We start from the raw sequence: 23,846 nt of genomic DNA, 5'->3' as shown, positions 1-23,846 counted from the left end.
GGAGGGTGGCGAGCGCTGCATCTGGCCTCTGAGGTGCCTGTGACTGCAGCTGGTGCGGCTGCTCCACAGCAGGGCTGTCTGTGGCCCCTCATAAATAAAAAGCTTTTACAAACTGGTTATGAACACCTGTTAGATCATCTGTCAGCCTCGTCCCCTTCTCATCCATCACCTAGTGCTCGGGGAAGTCATTCCACCCCATCAATCCCATCCATACTTACCTGGAGTCCAACACTACTCTGGTACCATCAACAGCAGAATAGCCAAGAAAAATCCCTTTCAGTCAACTTTTGATATTTAAAAGTGAGTAGCGTACAAGTTTACATTTTTGTCAATAAATTAGAGAGGAGACGCAAACAAGCTTGTCATTCAGGCTAATGGCCAAATCCTTCACAGGCAATGCCGAACATGTCCAGATAAAATGCGTTCAGGGTTGTTTGGTCATTACACCTTTATTACCACCTGCCATAACCAAGGAAAGTGAGGAGAACCTGGGAAATGAATGAGTTGTGTGCAATTTATATGGTGCTTGTCAATCAGATGCACATACAAGATCTTCATCTCAGATATTGCGAACACTCAAGCATCTGAAACATAACAGTTTCATTTGTGACAGTGGTGTTTGTTTTAACTACATGGTCTGAAATTGCATAAAGCATGGTACATTTGTAGGCAAAGGATCTATTAGTAAAAACATAAAAAAAGATTAGCTTTCCTTTGAACTTTTCTGTGAATGTTTCAAATATTTCCATAGTGATGTTTCTACAGGGTATGTTTTTACAAATTGTCATAGTATGTACTGTTAATTTTTTTTTTTTTTCGGAGAAATTCTTAGTTCCTTTAGTTTAGCAGGAATAAAAGCAGTTTCAGTCAATCATGCATCAATGCATTCCTGTCAGTCACACTTTCACCATGTCATGTTTAAAACACCTCATGTTATTGTACCAATTTTAAAATCTGTGTTAAAACAAAAAGAATAGAATACCTGTATGTCAGCTGTCCTTTAGTACATTATATATTGTACTATAAAGCTAACATCATCTCAGGAATAGCCTTTATCTGTAGGGTTCCCACTTATTTTGTGCTGGAAACATTCTTGAAATTTTACTCACAGTATATGTTTAACATAAGGTAAATTTGTGCTAATCTTGCAGAAGAAGAACCAGCTGCCATCTGCGAAGTGATGTCAAATGGTGCGTCTTGCTGAAGTTGGGATTCTTTAATCTACCTTAAGTTTACAGATTGGATATCAAACTTCAAGTAAGTGTTCTAAGCATTATTTCCATAGGTTATTTTAAAGGAAGTAGGAAAACTCAAATTGTCTAACTCAATATTTATATATGTAAAGCCATACATACTCTATTCCTGTACTTAGATTTTCAAAAATCTGAACTAAACAAACCTGTTCCTGAAGGGCCACTATCCTGCAGAGTTGAGTTACAGCCCTAATTAAAAACACCTGAATGAGGATTTACGAGGCCCAATTTCAAATGACACACTTCATGTGCACTTGAAGGATCTTTTGAACTGTGGCTGCTGCTGCCCACACGTGCCTGTTGTTAAGTCCACAAGACGGAAGAGCGTCCCATTCATCATTTTAGCTTTCAGCATGGTTAACGCGACCACCCTGTTTGCAATCGCTATGCGCTATGGGTGTGCATTTCTTCTGAGACTACACTGAGGCGAGCTTTGAATAGACATACAGTATACTCAACAGTCAAAGCATCACATCTTAAAAATTCCAACTTTGAAGAAGGTATTTGGCAAATCTTATTTATTATTATTTAGAATGAGGTTTTATTTGTATAAAGCTGCAGACACACTAGAGTTTAAGCTTGCGAAATTCTGTAGTAGGCACAGCGAAAAGGGGCGGGATTAAACAAGATAATTAAACATTTAAAAAGGAAAGTGATTGGTGCATATTTTAAATTTCTGTCCAGGGAGGTCATGTTTTGATCCATGATTGGTCTTATGCAGTCAAGTGATGTGATTTCGCAGTCAGTGTTCATCAAGATTGAACGTTGCAACGCAGCAAACTGCGAAACTTGTCACACGAGTTTGCGTTTTAGGTCTGACGCATTTGCGTGCGAATGAATGGAAATCTGTGGAGAGAAAAGTGCAGTGTGACGGCAGCTAAATTTAGGTTTCTTTTGAATTTTACTTAGATTTTTAATGACTTTATGCTTTATTTTCATTCAATAAGATTTTTTTCTTTTTGCATTTAATTTACAATTTAATATAGTATAATATCTCATTTTTATTTAGCATTTTAAACAAATGTTTATTGATGTTATTGAGGTTATTAATGTTTATTTTAGTTTCATTTTAGTTACGCGCGACACTAAGTTACAAAAATACATTTAAAAAAAGAGTTTTACATGACAGTTAAACAACCCAGACTCATTCTGTTTACTTACCCTTATTTACATTTTTAGAAAGAGCAAAACACATCCCATGAGCTAGGTTTTTTTTTTTTTTTTTTTTTTTTGCAGTTTTTGTTTTCGCAAATTCACCAGAGGCCGCTGTCGACTGATTGTTTTTGTCATGTTTACCAGTGAACAAACCACCAGATGTCGCTGGTAAACCCTCAGTCATGAAACTACAAATCTGCCAGTTAATGGACTTCAACTTCATACATGCTCTTCGCCCACACACCTGCTTTCTCATTTAGCTTGATTCACATTCACACCTGAGGACTTTCAGAGACTGATTACACACAGTATTTAAGCAGCACACACACTCATTCACATGGCCGAGTCTTGTTTATCTGTCAGGTGACATTACAACGCGTTATCCTGGTCTTGTTTTCCCGTGTTTTGTTCTTAGCCCTGTTTATCCTTGTCATCCTGTTTAGCCGCCTGCCTTACGACCTATTGCCTGTTTACTGACTACGATTCTGGATTGTCTACATATATCTGTTTGCTCCCGTATTGACCACTGCTTGCCTGACTGTGAATAAAACCTGCATATTGGATCCTACCTTCTGTTGTTGGTGTCACTCCCCGGCGTTACAGAAGACTCGGCCACAAAATGGATCCAGCAGGAATTCAACTCATGCGTCTTCGTCAGGGAGATCGCCCCATCGAAGAATACGTGGAGGACTTTATTCAGGTAGCCCACCTTACAGCTTTGGACAATTTGTGCCAGATGATATTTTTCCATGGCGGGTTATCTGAACCTCTGTATTCATGTATACCACTGTACGAACCCCACTGGACATTGGAAAAATACATTGATCTTGCACTGCAAATGAGTGGGTCTCCCTTCACTGTTGGCAAGGTGGAGGACACCCCTAAATATTTTTTGGGGGGGGGGCAAAGGACAGCAAGACCCGCTGGCAACGGGGCTTGCTGCTCATTCCACCACCACACACACAGCTCAGAAAATGGCCGCATCTAGTCCTCCAGCTCACAAGATGGCCGACTCCAGTCCTCCAGCTCACAAGATGGCCGACTCCAGTCCTTCAGCTCACAAGATGGCCGACTCCAGTCCTCCAGCTCACAAGATGGCCGACTCCAGTCCTCCAGCTCACAAGATGGCCGACTCCAGTCCTCCAGCTCACAAGATGGCAGACTCCAGTCCTTCAGCTCACAAGATGGCCGACTCCAGTCCTCCAGCTCACAAGATGGCCGACTCCAGTCCTCCAGCTCACAATGTGGTCACAACCAGCCCTCCAACTCACAATGTGGTAAACGCCAATCTGCCACTAGCTCACAAGATGGTTTCCTGTTCCTTGTCCGTTCCTGCCATAGTTCCTGTTCTAGTTCCTGAAATGCCATCAACTGAGCCCCTAGAATGGCCTCCACCACCTGAGTTACCAGAGCTGCCAGACTCTCCAGAGCTGCCAGACCCTCCAGAGCTGCCAGACCCTCCAGAGCTGCCAGACCCTCTAGAGCTGCCAGACCCTCCAGAGCTGCCAGACCCTCCAGTGCTGCCAGACCCTCCAGAGCTGCCAAAGCTGCCAGATCCTCCAGAACTGCCAGTGCCGCTGCCGCCAGAGCTGCCAGAGCCACCGCCACCTGAACCTCCAGAATGGCCACCGCCTCCTGAGCTCGCTGAATGGCCGCCGCCTCCTGAGCTCGCTGAATGGCCGCCGCCTCCTGAGCTCGCTGAATGGCCGCCGCCTGAGCTTCCTGAATGGCCGCCGCCGCCTGAGCTTCCTGAATGGCCGCCGCCGCCTGAGCTTCCTGAATGGCCGCCGCCGCCTGAGCTTCCTGAATGGCCGCCGCCGCCTGAGCTTCCTGAATGGCCGCCGCCTCCTGAGCTTCCTGAATGGCCGCCGCTTCCTGATTGGCCGCCGCCTCCTGAGCTTCCTGAATGGCCGCCGCCTCCTGAGCTTCCTGAATGGCCGCCGCCTCCTGAGCTTCCTGAACGGCCGCCGCCTCCTGAGCTTCCTGAACGGCCGCCGCCTCCTGAGCTTCCTGAACGGCCGCCGCCGCCTGAACTCCCTGAACGGCCGCCGCCGCCTGAACTCCCTGAACGGCCGCCGCCACCTGAACTCCCTGAACGGCCGCCGCCGCCTGAACTCCCTGAACGGCCGCCGCCGCCTGAACTCCCTGAACGGCCACCGCCTCCTAAGCTTCCTCAATGGTCGCAGCCTCATGATCCAGGGCCACTGCAGTTCCACGCTCCAGGCCCTCCGCAGTTCCACGCTCCAGGCCCTCCGCAGTTCCACGCTCCAGGCCCTCCGCAGTTCCACGCTCCAGGCCCTCCGCAGTTCCACGCTCCAGGCCCTCCGCAGTTCCACGCTCCAGGCCCTCCGCAGCTCCACGCTCCAGGCCCTCCGCAGCTCCACGCTCCAGGCCCTCCGCAGCTCCACGCTCCAGGCCCTCCGCAGCTCCACGCTCCAGGCCCTCCGCAGCTCCACGCTCCAGGCCCTCCGCAGCTCCACGCTCCAGGCCCTCCGCAGCTCCACGCTCCGGGTCCTCCGCAGCTCCACGCTCCAGGCCCTCCGCAGCTCCACGCTCCAGGCCCTCCGCAGCTCCACGCTCCAGGCCCTCCGCAGCTCCACGCTCCAGGTACGCCCCCGCTGCATGGTCCTGGCCCTCCATCCCTCCCCCAGTTCCGCCTCCGCTCCACCTCCCGCCTGAACAGTATTAGGAGTGTCTGGAAGCCACTCCTTAAAGGGGGGGCTCTGTCATGTTTACCAGTGAACAAACCACCAGATGTCGCTGGTAAACCCTCAGTCATGAAACTACAAATCTGCCAGTTAATGGACTTCAACTTCATACATGCTCTTCGCCCACACACCTGCTTTCTCATTTAGCTTGATTCACATTCACACCTGAGGACTTTCAGAGACTGATTACACACAGTATTTAAGCAGCACACACACTCATTCACATGGCCGAGTCTTGTTTATCTGTCAGGTGACATTACAACGCGTTATCCTGGTCTTGTTTTCCCGTGTTTTGTTCTTAGCCCTGTTTATCCTTGTCATCCTGTTTAGCCGCCTGCCTTACGACCTATTGCCTGTTTACTGACTACGATTCTGGATTGTCTACATATATCTGTTTGCTCCCGTATTGACCACTGCTTGCCTGACTGTGAATAAAACCTGCATATTGGATCCTACCTTCTGTTGTTGGTGTCACTCCCCGGCGTTACAGATTTATTGACTGACCAACCGACTGATTAGCCCACCCTCCCCCTTCCCTAAACCCAACCAATAGTGTTTTATAATAGCAAATATTTACTCTCACCTCCTTCCCTAAAACTCAACCACAGTGCAATACAGAAGCAACCCAACGCAAGGCAATCGAGAAAAAAAAAAGCCCACGCCTGATTTTTACCAACGTTTTAGACTTTACCACATTTTCACCCTGTTATTAACTTCAATCATTCATTCATTTTTTTTTTTTTTGCTTAGTCCCTTTATTAATCTGGGGTCACCACAGCAGAATAAACCACCACCTTATCCAGCACGTTTTTACGCAGCAGATGCCCTTCCAGCCACAACCCATCTCTGGGAAACAACCATACACACTTATACACTGCGGACAATTTAGTCTACCCAATTCACCTGTACCACATGTCTTTGGACTGTGGGGGAAACTGGAGCACCTGGATGAAACCCACTTGAACTCAGGGAGAACATGCAAACTCCACACAGAAACGGCAACTGACCCAGCCGAGGCTTGAACCAGCAACCTTCTTGCTGTGAGGCGACAGCACTACCTACTGCGCCATTGCTTCGCCTCTGTTATCAACTTGTTTATTTTTTTTTATAGTTTTGTCCTACCTGCTTTTTGAAACTGTTCTTCGCTGGATTTCCTTGTTGTTGCGATCAAATCTACTTTGCTGACGTACATGTCGAGCTAACTGTACAAACTGGTAACAGCAGGAAAGCCATCCATATGGAGGTAAGCAGCCCTGTAGCATTTGTTTTAAAGATTAAATGCAGCAATACGTTGCTCTGTCTACATAATTCACAATCTTCAGGAATGTATATAGGGCTACGTTTTCAGAATGAACTTATGTTGCAACTACAACACTAATATTTTGTTAGAAATACACTTTACGTGAATAGGTAAACATTTTTATACTTAGAAACACACTAATTTTAACCATTTTTATTTAGAAATGCTTCATTTAGTTTATTTCAGGTATTTGCCAAGAAAACATTTTAAATTGTATTTAATCTAGAGTACTGTAAAATTTACGGTGGCTGAGAGGTCAAATACACTGCAAGCGACTGATTTGGATGCTGCAGCCACTGATTAGGATTAACTGACACCATGACATCCTACTGGGGATAAAGTCTTGTGAAAACAGGCCAAACACACACAGAAAAAGGAGTTGCTAAGAGAAGCTGCTCTGAAAAGCTAAAAAAAATATTTAGCCAACAACCCTTCATCATTATGGCGAGGCTTACACAACATCAACAGCTATAGGACACCATCCCCTAGCATTGTCACATATTTCACCAAAATTGTTGATTAAATATGATGAAATTTACTTATTAATTTAGTATTCTAGACATCATAAATGTGTAGATCTTTGTTGAGTACTTAGTACCTTAGTGTGCAGATGCATAACCACAATGCCACACATACACACTTGCATACAAATACTGTAAGATTAATAATGGTAATTAGTAATGGGACTACTTGGTGTGAGAATTTTGAGTTCAATGACTAGGCACATAGGCTCATTCTTAAAGTGTAGCCTTATATATTTTTCTGGGGATTGTGAATTATGTAGCCAGAGCTACGAATGATAAGGGGCGGTATGACACTGTTTGTTTTCATGCTTACCAGCTGACTGATAACCTGCATATGGACATTTTTTCCCTGTTACCAGTTTGTTCAGTAGCTTGATGCGTACGTCGGCGGACTTGAGATGCTGAGCAGAGTTGACCACGATGACTGAGTTTGAGTCCGGTGAAGAATGATGCCAGAAAGTGGGCAAAACAGACAAAAACAGAAGTTAATAACAGGGTGAGAATGTGGTAAAATTTGAAAACATGGTAAAAATCAGGCAAGATTTTTTTTTCTGGATTGCTTTTCAAAACACTGCGGTTGGGTTTAGGGTCAATTGATGCTTTTTAAAACACTATTGGTTGGATTTAGGGAAGAAGGAGGGTGAGGGGATTAGGGGGTGTGTCAGTCAGTCAACAGCGGCCTCAGGTGGATTTACGTAAAAAGAGCATGCACGAACGGCACTTGCGAGAGAAATTTGACATCTGAAAAAGAGAGCACTGTGTCGGGAGGATTTGCGAAAAGTAAAATTGCAAAAAAAATGTAGCTCCGGGGACATATTTTACTTTATTTAGCCGGAGGTACGTAGGGCTGCATTTAATTTTTTTAAGCGAACGCTACAGGGTGGTGTGACGCCGCTCCTCTTCGCGCTCGCCGGCTGACAGCTCACCTCCGCGTGGAGGGCTTTCCCACCACAACCAGTTTGTCTGGTTAGCTCGTCGTGTACGTCGGCGGAGTGGAGACCCGGAGGGGAGCTGACCGCGACGACGGTGATGACCGGGTTCAAGTCAGAGGAAGAGTGGTTCCAGAAATCAGGTGAGACAAAAACAGAATCCAAAAAATAAAGTGAACGAGTTTAGTAGGGTGAGAATGTGGTGAAATTTGAAAACTCTGACAAAATCAGACAAGGGGTTTTCTTTTTCTGGGCGGCTTTTGTAAATCGTTGCTTGGGTTTAGGGATAAGGAAGAGGAGGGTGGGTCGGCCGATTGGCCGGTCGCCCAGTCAATCATTTATTCATTTAGTTAGTCGGACAGACAGTTGCTCGACAACGGCCTCCGGAGGCTTTACGCGAGAATGTCGCGTGTGCAAACGGCCCTCGCGAGAGGCGTTCGAGATGCAACAAAGCGCACAAAGTGGCCTCTCGCGGATACGCCTAAACAAAAACTTCACAAATACGTACATCCCAGGACGTATTTCTTAGTCTCCAGAAATGTCTGTGGGACTACATTTCTAGAATGTGCCTGGGTTGAGTATGTTTGTTAAATTGGGCTTGTGCATCAAGTCAGTTTCCTTCAGTATGTTACAGTGTCTTGACACTTCTTGAATAGAGAACTCCATGTAATTTTTATGAGCATGAAAAAGGCAAGCAAGTTAAAAGAGTCTCTCACTGGTTTATGACAACTATTACAGCAGAGTTAGTTTCAGTTTTATGTGCATTATCTCAGGGCTTGGCTGAAACTATAACTTTTATGCATTCATAAAGAGTAAATTGACAGCGATGAATCAGCTATGACCAGGCAAGCCTTTCGGTCTTCTTTATCGAAAGACAAAAAAGAGAAAGCTTTCTGAGATGTTTTATGATCTTAACTTAGTCATGCCCTTAAACTCTCTTGTGTCAGAGGTGCCTGAGATGACATTTGGGACTCCGTAATGAGTCTGTGGTTTATATTAAATCATTATGAGCAGTCGGATGCACAATACAAAAAATGGTTAATCAGCATTTAGACAGAAGGCCCATTTGAAATTCTAATTGTCCAAGAAAATGCCTTTAAAATGAGTTCTATTGCCAACTAAAAGAAAATATCTAGAGGCACAATCTACGCCACACTAATCATCACCACAGGAGCCCAATTTACAATCTCTTTGAACCAGCTAGAAGCAATAATGAGACACCTGATAGCATCCCAGAATAAACTGGAGAATGTGGCCTGTCTAGTTTGTGGCACAGGCTATTACCAAGAGATGTGCAGTCGCAGCGGCCTGATGTGACAGCTTGATTTCCTGGCCTCCTGCTAGGACATCAGAAGAGGTGACATGAACGGCCTGTTAATTTGGCCGTGTCACAGTATATAGCAACGTCCTCAGGTAGAGGATACTTTGGGGTGGTTTAGGCTGAGGGAATAGAGCCTGTCTCATCCCGGAAGCGGCTGTCCAGTGTGACAGAGAGGGGCAGCCTCACGCTTTATTGTGCAGGTCGCTGAGCTCAGGCCTGAGACAGACAGAGGAACGACGCACACACACACACACACACACAGAAAAAGCGTCTCATCGGCGTGTGGTGACAGGCGTGGATGGAATGGGGCGGCGGAGGCTTCTCTTGTTTGCCCTTGATGAGCATGTCATTAATGGAAATAGGAGAAACCGTGGGCTATATCAGTATTCAAATAACCTGCCATCTACTTCTGTTCATCCGCCTGCTGATTTCTAAACATTCTGCTTGCCGCTAACTTTTTCTTTTTTTTTTTTTTTTGATGCTTGGTTCTTTTTTGAGTTATCGCTCAAAGAAAAAAACTCTTTCTAAACATGATTTAATAATATTGATACGCTATTTTTCTATTTTTTCAAACATATAAACACATAAAATAAAATCTCCTCTCTTTATTTAATAAACCCTGTTGACTGAGCTACTGTATGTGATTGAAATATGTTCAAAATAAAACACTAAGTTGGAGAGTTACAGTTCTAAGTGAATCTAACCTGAATCAATTACTTGTTCAAAATACAATGCAAAATGATTTTATTTGGTTAAAGCGAATGGCCTCCTTTTTTCTTACAACTAAATTTGATATACTTTTGCTTCCCTTATATCTAATATTTAATTTCTGGCATAATGCGTGATCTTCAATAATACTGTTTCTTGTTCATTGTATCAGAAATAACCACATAAATGGAGTCAGTTTATATAATTGCAGTACACCATACACTCACCAGCCACTTTATAAGGTACACCTGTCCAACTGCTTGTTAACACAAATTATTAATCTCTGAATGCACCACATATCCAACCTTGAGGCGGATGGGTTACAGCAGCAGAAGACCACACCGGGTACCTCACCTGTCAGCTAAGTATTTGAAACTGAGGCTACAATTTGCGCAGGATCACCAAAATTGGACAATAGAAAATGGAAAAATGTTTCTTAGTCTGATGAGTCTTCTGAGTGATTTCTGACATTTGGATGGTACAGTCAGAATTTTATCAACAACATGAAAGCATGAATCCATCCTGCCTTGTATCAACAGTTCAGGCAGGTGGTGTTGTAATGATATTTTCTTGGCACACTTTCGGCCCATTAGTACCAATTGAGCTGCGTGCCAATGCCGCAGCCTACTCAAGTATTGTTACTGACCATGTCCATCCCTTTATGATCACATGACTTTATGATCTCCTGATGGCTACTTCCAGCAGGATAACGTGCCATGTCAGCTCAGACTGGTTTCTAGAAAATTACAATAAGTTCACTGTACTCAAATGGCCTCCATAGTCACCAGAGCTCAATCCAAAAGAGTACCTTTGGGATCTAGTAGAATGAAAGATTCACGATATGGATGTGTAGCCGGCAAATCTGCAGCAACTGCGTGATGTTATCATGCCAATTTGATCCAAAATCTCAGAGGAAAATTTCCAGTACCTTGTTTAATCGATGCCACAAAGGATTAAGGCTGTTCTGAAGGCAAAAAGGGTCCAACCCGCTACTAGTAAGGTGTACCTAATAAAGTGGCCAGTGAATGTATATTATAAATGGATATCAGATTGCTTCAAATCTCATTTTCCTATAATAATGGTAAAAAAGTACATTTACAATTACATTTCTGTAAACGCTGGTATAAAAGATGTAATATTCATAATATTGTCATTTAAATTTTTTTGTTGAAAATAGTGGCCACTAAGGAATGGTAAAATGTTTTGAAATGTGACTTTTATGTAACAATAATTCAGTTTTAATGGTCAACAACATCCTGGACAACAGTAATGCCATTTTTGTACACATACAATGGTGATGATCCATTTCCTGATTGCAGCAATCTGGTGTGTCGGCTTTACTTTTTTCTTTTAAATGGACTCCATTCTCCACTATCGCCTTAGATAAACACCCACTCTACCTCACTTTTGCCGGTATGCACCACTTCAGCAAGGAGTCTGTCAAGTAGTTAGAGGCTTAATTGGGCTGATCTGTGTTCAGTTCGTTAGAGTAATTTATCAGAAAATTGACTGGGTGACATGAAGACAGGGCAGGCCTTTAACAGACACGTGTAGAGATGCAGAGGAATCACACAGTTGCGCTTTACAAGACCATCAAAGCAACCATACAGAAGCGGGCTTGACTGATTGAAGTAAAGCTAAGAAATAATTGATACAAAAGTACACAGTGATGTTTGTTACATTATGATCAAAAAATAACCTTTATGTAGCGCTGACGCTGTGGCTGAATGCTGCTGTTTTGATAGGCTCCATTGACCAGATCCTTGAGCTTCGACACAAACACTCAGCGGCAGGTGCACAGCTGTGACGTAATGAACGCTCGTGCCACTTTCTTTCTGCTTGCAGGATTTCTCTATATTCTGTAATTAAGGTTGAATGTACAATGCAGCGCAGGGCCAATGCAGAAAGCACTGAAGAGGATGCCTTTTCATTTAAGTGCCTTCTTGAGTCTATCTGGAAGCTGAGGTTGCCAGTGCACCCACATCTAATCATGAAAGAAAGCCTCCTCATTATTTCAAGTCATTCTTGTAAAGGAGGGCGGCACTTAGAATCCCACCAAAGAAGTCCGGACCGGTGTAATTGTATTTTTTATTTGAATGATGATAAAAAAAAAAACAGAGAAAGGAAAACATAAAGAAAGTCAAAGGTTTTTTCGTTTATCGTGGGCTGCACAAATAGGTGCCCTATGAAAGCGCAGAAGAAGAAAGCGTGCTGGTTTATTCAAAACATTCCCGCTGGTAAATTGAAACAGGCTTTTAGGCTGGTTTTGTGAATCCCAGTTCAAACAAGAGCAAGAAACACACGTCCTGCAATAATAAATGCCACAGTGTTAAGTGCCTCTCTCGTCTATAGCAGAGCGACTTCAAATGAGATCTGTGCTTAACACTTGCCTCCTTTGAGAATCGGGAAGTTCTTCTCTCGCTCTCTTGTGCTCTTTCTTTTCGTTGCTGTAAGATTTGTTTTCGCTTTCAAGTTAATGATTTATTTACAGTCAATTAGGAAGCGAATGGGGGCAGAGTGCAGCTCTATGGCGACGAGGCCTGAGAATACATCAAGCATCAGTCTTGTTAGTTACTTAACAATTTATATTTATAGTAGCGTAATACTATTTTATTAATCTAACATTTTAGAATTACTTTATTTCAATAAACACAAAACCATCAAATCTAGGTCTATTTTGATTGTTTATACTCAGACTCAGGATATCCAAGATGTACTGTTCTAGAGGTGACTTTTTATCTTCAGTTTTGGTCATTGGTGGTGCTTAAAATCCAAAAGAAGTCTAATTAACATACAGGCAAAACAAAATCAATACCTGTGTGTCCTGATGAAACATTGAGCTTTTATAAAGTAAAACAACTGATCAGTGCAAAAAGCTAAACGTTATTTTTAACAAACTACCCCTAATCCACAGCCTCAGATAAAATGCCTGAATCTGTTCATGACAGTTTAGAGCAGTGGATCCCAAAGTAGAGGTCTGGACCCCCTGGGGGGTCACGAGACAATGACAGGAGATCGCTTGGTGATTTCCAAAAGTCAAATCAATCTTATTAAACTATAAGAATTACAATATGTTAGCAATAACCCACAGAAGATAAAAATAGTCGTGTTTAATAGTAAAAAACAACAGCATGCGAATGAAAAGCCATCAGCCTTTCAAATATATATATATTTTTCCATAGGATCGGTGTGTTTACGTTAGATTAACAACACAGCAATAGTGTCAGCTGCAGCAGATAGATTTTATAGCACCAGGTAAAACCAGGTTTCTGATACTTGTAGGGCAATTAAATACATAAAAAATACATACAGGTCGCAACTGAATATTGAGAATGACCATGGTGGTGGTTTCCAAAATAAACCAAAAATAGACCTGTGCTGAAAACATTGTGTTCACTAGTCTCTTTAGTTGAGGTTAATATTAAGTTAGTATATGACTATAAAAAATGATATGGTTGTTAGACTTTTTTTGTTGTCAAGATGCTTGTGTTTATAGGCCTATTGTTGTATGAGCAACCTTTGCATTTTTATAACCACTTAAGAGGAATTTTGGGGTCGCACATCACTGGCATTTTTATATTAAGGGTCACGGGCTGAAAAGTTTGGAAACACCTGGTCTAGAGAGCCACAAGTGTTCATTTTGTTTAGCCTGTTGTGGGTTTTTTTTGCGCTAGTAGTCATTGACTTAGATCAGGGGTGCTTAATCCTGTTCCTGGAGATCTACCTTCCTGCAGATTTCAGTTGCTACCCATATCAAACACACCTGAACCAATTAATTAGGACCTGAACACCACTTGATAATTACAGGCAGGTGTGTTTGATATGGGTTGCAACTGAAATCTGCAGGAAGGTAGATCTCCAGGAACAGGATTGAGCACTCCTGACTTTATAAGAGATAGAGATTTAGAGAGATTTATAGAGATTTTATAACTGTCAGACAGTCTTGCACTGTGTAATGAGCTTGTGCTGTCTTTTCCGTAGTCTGTGTAACTTACTTTCAAAAGTAAATTCCACAGTTCCATTTGTAAAGCAGTAAAATATTTAATTTTGCTGTCAGAGATATTCCTCTTTAGTTTCTACTAAATTTCCGAAAATGGCCCCTGCTGCTGTGCCACTTGCAGATCCCACATAGGAGCTAAAATATTATGTTGATGAACGATGAATGTGCCCTGTTTAGAAGTTTAAACCTACAAGTGCGGTACACTACAAGTACAGGAGCATTTTCATAGCAGGTATAAGATGAGTAATCACAATATTTTGGTAAATTGAACCTAAATTGTAAATTTTTTAAATGGCATGTGATTTTACATTTGCTGGACCTAATGTGTACCGTAGCAAGGCCTACACTAAGAGTTACTACAGTATATTATATAATAAAAAAGTCACTATAATTTTCATTAAACAACATTAGGAAGAATGGAATAAACTAAAGCAAATAAAGGTTTTTTATTTTTAATACTTTACATAAAGCAAGATATGTTTTATGGCCTTATCACCCAGATACACTCTAAAAATGTTATACGTTGGGTCAAATATGGACAAATCCAGGTGTTGGGGTAAAAAGTTTAAGACAAATTTAGTTGCAAATATAAACCCAATGTTGGACCAAAGATGGACAAACCCAACGTTGGGTTAATATTTTCAATAAATTTACATTACAGCAACCCAGCAATTTTTTAGGTTGCACAATTGTTTAGAAGGCTCAGCACTAAAACAAATATAAAAAGAAATGTGCAATGTGCACAGAACTAACTGTAATGGCATGAATCAACATTTTCAATTAGCTTTAATTGTGTAAAATTGTGCAAGGGCAATTTCGCACAAGCCTTTGTTAATCTCTGATCCTGAGTTTGCATTTTTGATCTTGGCATTGTGTTGCAAAAGTCTGCTACTTTAATTGTACTTGTCTAAAATGAGGAAATCTCTAAGTCAATCCCAAGTGTTAACGTGCTTAGCAAAACTATTGATAGAATGTGATAAATGGTTTTCACTGAAAGACTAGTTATTTTTAGGCAAGCTAAAATGTAGGCGACATGGTGGCTCAGTGGTTTGCACTGTCACCTCACAGCAAGAAGGTCGCTGGTTTGAGTCCCAGCTGAGTCAGTTGGCATTTCTGTGTGGAGTTTGCATGAGCTCCCTTGGGTGCTCTGGTTTCCCCCACTGTCCAAAGACATGTTCTATAGGTGAATTGAATAAACTAAATTAGCCGTAGTGTAGGTTTCAGCTGGAAGAGCATCCACTGTGTAAAACATATGCTGGATTTGTTGGCGGGTTATTCCACTGTGGCGACCCCTGATGAATATAGGGACTAAGCCAAATAAAAATTAATGAATGTGAGAAGCAAAAGTTATTTAAAAATACAATACGTTGTCCTTACATAGTATACACCTTACAGCATACACACATGCAGATTTATTTTATATACTCACAATGCTTCTAAATGAATTATATATACAACTAATAATGTCAGTGTTTAGAAATGAACACTGAGTTCCATAAGGCCTTTTTAAATATATATATATATATATATATATATATATATATATATATATATATAGTAAATTAGTAAAATAATAAGAAAAAAAAAACATTATTGCTAACAAACAACAATCATTTTATGGATGTTACAGTAATGTTTTAAGATATTAATAATATATTTAAAGATCAATGAAATCAGGTGTTTGCTGAATTGTATATGATTACTGTTAAATCAGTTTTAAAGCTTCTTTCTGAATCAATGTAATTATTTTATTCTGACCACACTATTTTATTGTGTTTATTTCAGAAGTAAACAATGACAAAACTAAAAAACACATAATTTTCCAAACAACAAACTATTTCCTTCCCAATATGACACTTAATATGTAGTCTCAAACTGTCTTTTAGAAAGTGTGCCCCTCAAAAGGCAATCATTTCATCTCCACATCCTTACCATCGAAAAACAAACAACTTTTAAAAGAGTAAGTACATGTGTGTTCATGTACACGCTAAACAAACTGCTATTTTCTGTCCACATGCTGTACCACTAAAGGCAAATCATTCAATGTTGCTCTTGCAAATATGCCAATGTCAAAGATTTAAATCACAGATACTGGGGGGCCAAATGTGGCTGTTCTCCTCCAATGGCGACCCTCAATCAATTAAGCGAGGCCGAGGAGGCTGGTGGCTATTTAAATTTAAATGTGTCTCATCTCCGAGCACCAAGCGGGGGCTACATCGCTTTGGTACCAAGGGGAAAAAGACATTAACACCGTCTGTCCTTTTTTTTCCCCAGCAGTTTGTCCTCCAGAAGCTAATTCTTCAGCCACTAGCGCAGTCAAGAGCGTCTCTCTCTGGGACGCCGCAGTCAACGCGCCGCGCAGAATTGATGTTTAGAAACTTTCCTTTGTTTACACCTCACTCCCCTGTGAGGCCGTGTAGAAAGGGCTCTAATTGAAAGTGACAGTTCTTTAATTGAGGAGGTCTTAAAGCAGCGCTTGCCTGATGAATAACGATTGTGGTTTCACCAAAATGCACACTTAGGCCGATAACATGGATTGTGCAGCTTCTGGAGAAGTCACTTGCATTTTATTTGCACTATTGACAGTGTCTGATTTAAGCGAATAAAGGATTTGACTGGCTCTTTTGCACAGCTGATGGCACACAAATCCTTTTCTTACAGTCAGTGTTTATTTAATTCTAGAAATTTTTTGTACTTGAGATAGGATTGTGTAAATTGGTGTATTAATTCATCCCTTCATCAGATTTTTTATTTTATTTTAACAAATACATCTGTTATATTCAACTTATTACTGACTGATTGAATGAATCTTCTTTTTTCTTTAAAAGTAGATAACCAGTTATATATGATTTAGTTTTAGATAATGCTAATATTGGGGATGCGGTGGCGCAGTAGGTAGGGCTGTCGCCTTACAGCAGAAAGGTTGGTGGTTCGAGCCTCTACTGGGTCAATTGGCATTTCTGTGTGGAGTTTGCATGTTCTCCCCAAGTTCGCATGGGTTTCCTCCGGGTGCTCCGGTTTCCCCCACAGTCCAAAAACATGCGCTACAGGTGAATTATGTAGGCTAAATTGTCCATAGTGTGCATGAGTGTTTATCGATGTTTCCCTGAAATGTGTTGCAGCTAGCATCCACTGCTTAAACATATGCTGGATAGGTTGGCGGTTCATTCCGCTGTGGCGACCCCAGATTAATAAAGGGACTAGCCGAAAAGAAAATAAATGAATGAATAATGCTAATATTAATTGTATAAAACAGGTTGCAGTCACCTTGATGTGAAATAAGATTATTATGATAACTTTAATGCTATTATGTGCTGATGTACAGCTGGTTTGTTTTATGATAATTTAATTGTTTTGACTGTAACTGACAACAGATTTATTTTGTATGTGGTAGATAACAATGAATAAAATTAAAAGGGAGGCCGAGCTATTAGGATGTTTAGGAATAATACAAATATAAGATAATAATGAAATGTATATATAGAAAGTTGAAGCACCCCAACAAAAAATTAGTAAAAATCAGGGGGCCCAATGGGGGCTACAGCATGAATATATAACAATTAGTTTATAATAAACTAAACTGCATCAAAACTAAATGCAATATTAAAATGGAAAAGTATAAAAGTTAGAAATATATATTTTTGGCATTTAAAATATGAATTAATAAAAGCTATTAAACAATGTTATGTATTATAATATATAACTATACTTTTAGTGTCTGTTAATAGACACTCTTTGTTCTCTTTTTATTAAGTTTAAAGGTTATTCACATCTTATTTTCCAGTACTAATGATTCTGAAAGGCTGATAAATATATATATATATATATATATATATATATATATATATATATATATATATATATATTTATTTATTTATTTATTTATATATATATATATATATTATGTACAATGAAACTGCAACTGTCTTCATTGATTGCAGATTACACTAGTAAGAGCAGAGTGTAAAGGTTTATTTAGCAGAGTAATAGCACAGTTTTACTTAAAATGTTGTTGGTACACGTCTCCCTGGCACATCTGTGACCAAGATAGCAAGTCTTTGTGATTATCAAGAGCCTTGGAAGGTATCCAAGACAATGTCAGCTGACCATCAAGAAGAAAAACTGCACCCAACAGGAGTAACTGTGGATGCAAGAGGAGGATGTTTGACCGGAATGTCCGGATGCTAACCCAGATTGTATCCAAAAGACAAAACTACAGCTACCCAACTCACTGCAGAATTCAATGAACACCTCAACTTTCCTGTTTCCACCAAACCTGTTCGTCAGGAGCTCTGCAGGTTTGATATACATGGCTGAGCTGGTATAGCCAAACCTTCACTCCTTCCAATGCCAATGTCAGTTTCAATGGTGGCAGAAGTGAAAATCTTGGGCTGTGGACAATGTGAAACGTGTATTGTTATCTGATGAGTCCACCTTCACTGTCTTTCAGTGTGGAAAAGCCCCAAAGAAGCGTGCCACCCAGACTTTTGCATGCCTACACTGTTAGACCTTACCAGGCTTTTTTTACAGTAGAACACTGGCAACACTGTTGCCAGCCACTCACTGTAAAAGTTTGGTTACAGTAAGTAACTGGCAACAGTGTTGCCAGTTAATTACTGAAACTGAACCATTACAGTGAGTGGCTGGCAACAGTGTTGCCAGTTGTTTACTGTAACCGTACCATTGCAGTGAGTAGCTGGCAACAGTGTTGCCAGTTAAATACTGTAATAGAGCAGTAGTGGTAACTAACTGGAAACTGTGTACAGTTAATAACTGTACTGTAGTGTTACAACTCACAGCATTATACTGCATACACAATAGTATGTCAAGGTGTTACTAAAATTAATTAGTATTCTTACCTGTTATTAATTCTTTAAATTAATTAAGTTGTAAATTCTGACAAATTTATTTTATTGTTTTGGCAGCAAACAAATATAAAACAGAAAATGTATAACAAAATGAAGAAATCAGCAGACATAAATATCATCTTACATATTACTGAGAGCCCCAGGTCTGCACAGCAAGGCTGCAGTCAAACTAACGTTTAAGCATGCAAAATTCTGTCACATGGCTCTGCGAAAAGGAGTGGGATTAAACAAAATATTTAGAGATTGAAAAAGCAAGCAACTGGTCCATAGTTTTTGTTTAGAGAGGTCATGGTTTGATCTTTGATTTGTCTCAAGCAATCACATGATGTGATTTCGCAGTTCAGAGTTCTCCAAACTTGAACTTTCCAATGCTGCAAACTGTAAAATTTGTCGCATGAGCATGCATTCCAGGTCAGCAGCATTCACATGCATATGAATGGAAGTCTATAGGGAGAAAAGTTCAGTGTGACCGGGACTTTAAGCTGTAACTCTAATTAAACACACCTGATAAAACTAATTAAGGCTCGTTAGAAATCTACAGGTAATGTTGAAGCAGGGTGGGAACTAAACTCTGCTGCGCTGCAGTTCTCCAGTAACTTGGAGTTTGACCCCATGGTATATAGCAGGGGTGCTTAATCCTGTTCCTGGAGATCTACGTTCCCGCAGATTTCAGTTGCTACCCATATCAAACACACCTGCCTGTAATTATCACGTGGTGTTCAGGTCCTAATTCATTGGTTTAGGTGTGTTTGATATGGATAGCAACTGAAATCTGCAGGAAGGTAGATCTCCAGGAACAGGATTAAGCACCCCTGATATATAGCATACTTTTAAAGCAACTGCTAACATTTATCACAATCACATATCCAATAAACACACACACACAAAGTGCTGCAATGAAATGTGTTACTCTCTCCTCAATGCTGACCATGCAAAAAAAAAAAAAAAAAGTTTAAAATAATTATAGAAAACAAAAATAAAGTTGGCAACACCGAAAAACCAAAGGATCCAATCTTTTATTGTTATAATTATCTCATGACAACAAACTTTTTTATTGTTTCAAATATAAATTCATAGATGAAAACACAGCTCTGAAAAATACTTAGCAACAAACTCACAACCTGGGACCTGACAGTGGAGCTTTTGTGTGTGGATGGCTATGTGTATCATGTTTTTGTGACTCCCTGTGATGATGTGCACATGTTACCTTACTGAGATGATGGAATTTAATTTTGGCTTAGTTGCCAGAAAGATACATACAACTGTTAGCATCTGTACATTATGGCAGTATGCAATATCCAATAAATACATATACTTAAACAAAAGTAATGTAAGAAGTTATATGAGGAGAGGCTAACTAGCTAACAATGTAGCTTTCAAGTACACAGTTCAAGATAACAACAATATAACTTAAAACACAGCCTTATTTTATAAACCCTCAAAAACATTTTAACACATTTTACTTACTCATTTTAGATTCTTATTTAAAGCCTAAAACATATCAGACTCAACATCTGAATTGATGGACAGAGAATAGAGCACACTCAGCAGTAAACAAATCAAACACCTGGCTCTAATTAAACACACCTGATCAAACTAAATGTAAAGGTAGTGTGTTGAAGCAGGGCTGGAACTAAATTCTACTAGGCTGTGGCCTTCCAGGAGTTTGACACCTCTGGTACATAGCATATTTTCAAAGCAACTGCCTACATTTATCACAGTTATGCACATATTGTTTAATAAAAACAATAAAAATATACTTTAATATAAACTTCATCCATAGAAAAAATAAATAAATAAATAATCTAATTATCATGTTGTTCCAAATCTGTAGTAATAATAAAAAACACAACAAATATCATGATTTATACATTTATTTAGGAAAGCCTTTAAACTGTTAATGGCACTTTTACTTGCCAGTTTTACAGGCAAATTCATTGAGTCTCTGCAAAAATGTATATGCGTGTTGTTTAAGATATATATATTTTTTAAATAACACATTTTTACTAGTTATTTAGCAAAATACTAATATTCAGTTGAAAGTGCGATTTAAAATCTTAACTATAGGTCAAACTAGGCAATTAAATTAGATTAATTATAGAAAAAGTAAACAAAGTTATAAAAATTATTGTGACAATTTCTTTGCTCTGTGTGAATATTTTTGCCTTTAAATGCATTTCGTCCATATCTTACACTTACCTTTTAATAAGCTCTGTGGTATTGGTTGACTCCTGATACTCAATGTTAAAAACATAAAAGGAACCAAAGAAAACACAGAGATAAAATAAATATAAAATAGCAACATAAAGCATCAGAGTAGATGGAGCAGTAATGGTTGAACAGTAATTTACCATTTATTATCACAGTAAATATCTGTAATGGTACATAGAGTAAATAACTGTAATTTATTCTTTGCACTACAGAATTTCATACAAATCCTGCTCCTTTTACAGTAAAATACTGTTTCTTTTCATTACAGCTAAACACTGGCTATTTTACAGTTATTTACTGCATAATCTACAGTAAGGGTTAACAGTGTAGAGTGAAGCATAGAGGTGGAACAGTGAGGGTTTGGGCTGCAATATTATGGCAATCCCTAGGCCAAATACTTGTGCTAAATAGACTTATCACAGCCAAGAACAACTGAAACATTGTTGAGAACAACATGCATCCAGTGGTTCAAACATTGTATCCTGAATGCAGTGTCATATCAGGATGATAATGCACCAATACACACAGTAAGACCGGTGACAGAGGGATTTGATTAACATGAAAGTTAAAATTGAACATCGCCCATGGCCTGCCTAGTCACCAGATTTACATTTTATTAAGCCACATTTGGACACCAGCATCACATAGTGACTTGGCCACTATTCTGCAAAAATAATGGCTCAAAATCCCTCTGGCAGGTGTGCAGGACTTGCATTTCCCAAAACAAATTGAAGCTTTATTGGCTGCAAAAGGAAGCTCTACACCATACTGATGAATTATTGTGGTCTAAAAGGTGTTTCAGTTTCGTTGTCCAACCCCTATATATAGTTGAAGTCAGAATTGTTAGCCCCCCTGAATTATTTTTCCCCCAATTTATTTATTTTTCTTGATTTCTGTTTATTTGAGAGAATATTTTTTCAACACATTTCTAAACATAATAATTTAATAACTTATCTCTAATAACTAAATTATTTTGTCTTTGCCATGATGACAGTAAATAATGTTTTACTAGATATATTTCAAGACACTTCTGTACAGCTTAAAGCGACATTTAAAGCTTAACTAGGCTAACTCGGCAAGTTAGGGTAATAAAGCAAGTTATTGTATAATGATGCTTTGTTCTGTATACAATCAAAAAAAAAAAAAAAAAAAGCTTAAATGGGCTAAAAATTTTGTCCTTAAAATTGTTTTTAAAAAATTTAAAACTAATGTAATGATTTTCAAATTTACTCTGATTTGTATATTATTACAGAAAAAATGAACACAAAATATTTCATGATTTGTCTGGTCTACTCCATTTTATTTGTAAATATTCATCCTTTTCTGTCAAAAAGTTGGGACAGGATGAAATTGGTTAAATAATGATGTGATTTGAAACTGGTGATGTGAACAGGTGATTGCAATAATGATTTTGTAAGTGTTTAGCAAGGTGAAACTAAAAATTCCTTTTTTTTGGCTTAGTGTCTAATTTATCAGGGTTTGGCACAGCAAAATGAACTGCCGTGAATCTAAACGGCCCTAGTAGAATTAGCATATAAAATTAAGTTGTGTATTAATTTCTAGTACAGTGAACTAATTGAGTTAAGAGTAAACAAATAAATCCTACTAGATCCTAGGAAATATTAAAAATACTTTGTTAAGGGCAAGTAATACTAAAATAATTGAAGTTACCAATGCAATATCCTTCTTAGTGAAAAATAAATGTTATGCTTAACCATAGGAAGCAGTGCCTTCACAAACCAATTGTGATGTCCATTAAGAAAATTCATTAGGCACCATTTACTTCATGTCACTCAGATGAGTAATGTTGAGAAGGATGAAGATTGAGCCCGTCAGTGTTGCCAGATGAGCAAAGAAAATTTATTTTTACATTGGAAATCATCTTAATATTAGCATTAGTTGATTTTGTTGGTCGTTATGTATACTTTTTGAAATTTATGTCTGCTAATGTCATCAACATATAACTTAGTGGCGAGACGTCTCATTTTAGTATCAGCAACAAATTAAATTAATTTAATTAAATGTACATAATTTTGTAAATATAAAAAAATAGAAATAAACTGTTTCATGATTTAGTTTTTGATTCAAAATAATACATTTTTCAATTATCTTTTTGATAATGGCATTGTAATATAACATTTATTGCAGTATCTTTTTTATATATATTTCTTTCTGCAATCTGCTCCTGTTCATTTAGGCCAGGAATACAAATACAATTGCACATACAGTAATAGTTTTATCCCTAAGATAATTTTTTCATCTGATGATCTGACTTTATAGTGTTTTTATACAAAACTGTTTCTCCTGCTGAGCTTTGTGGTATTCACATGCTGATAAGACATGCATGCTTTCTCAGGTTTTTTTTTTCCAGGACTCATGCATGTTCTGATGTGAGAGCTGTTTCTTTAGGGGTTTGCTGTCCTAACACATTTAAGTCCGGCCATCAGCCAAGATGAAACACCTGCTGTTGGGGAGAAACAAAGCACACTAATCCAATATGTATTTCAGACATGTTAAACATCAGCAGCTCCCCAGAGAGCGGCCAGTGCGCGGCTACGGCAGAGAATTTTAAAGCAAATTGTTCTAAATTATGTAGGGACAATAAATCAAAATTAGGGTGAGGACAGTGCAATGCACTTCACTGTAAAATGACAAAATGCTGCAGAATCTGGTACAATGTGTTTGCATGCAGGGTTTTTATAAGTGCCTTATACTGACTGTAGGTTTATGTGGAACGGTAAGAATGGAATGCTATCATTGTATAAAGTGCAGGGTATAAATACTGCTGCAGCCCGTCAGGATTTACTATTTGATGGACAGTGGTTTCAATGCTTCATAAAATTTAATGCACTGAAATATGTGCACGTTT

At 39.4% G+C, this 23,846-nt stretch overlaps 1 protein-coding gene across 5 annotated transcripts in view; it reads left to right on the top strand.

Annotated features, from left to right (window-relative positions):
* otpb (orthopedia homeobox b) overlaps positions 1–23,846 on the top strand; it is a 122,152-nt gene that overhangs the window by 67,447 nt on the left and 30,859 nt on the right. For all 5 annotated transcript variants that reach the window (XM_087251225.1, XM_087251224.1, XM_087251227.1 and 2 more), the window contains one exon: positions 1,152–1,257. The gene's annotated coding sequence lies outside the window, so the exon portion shown is untranslated. The remainder of the gene's footprint in view (positions 1–1,151; positions 1,258–23,846) is intronic.

Source organism: Danio rerio, chromosome 5 (assembly GCF_052040795.2).
Source record: "Danio rerio strain M-AB ecotype USA chromosome 5, GRCz13ab, whole genome shotgun sequence".
NCBI classification, from domain to species: Eukaryota; Metazoa; Chordata; class Actinopteri; order Cypriniformes; family Danionidae; genus Danio; species Danio rerio.
This window is presented reverse-complemented; position numbering and strand designations above follow the sequence as displayed.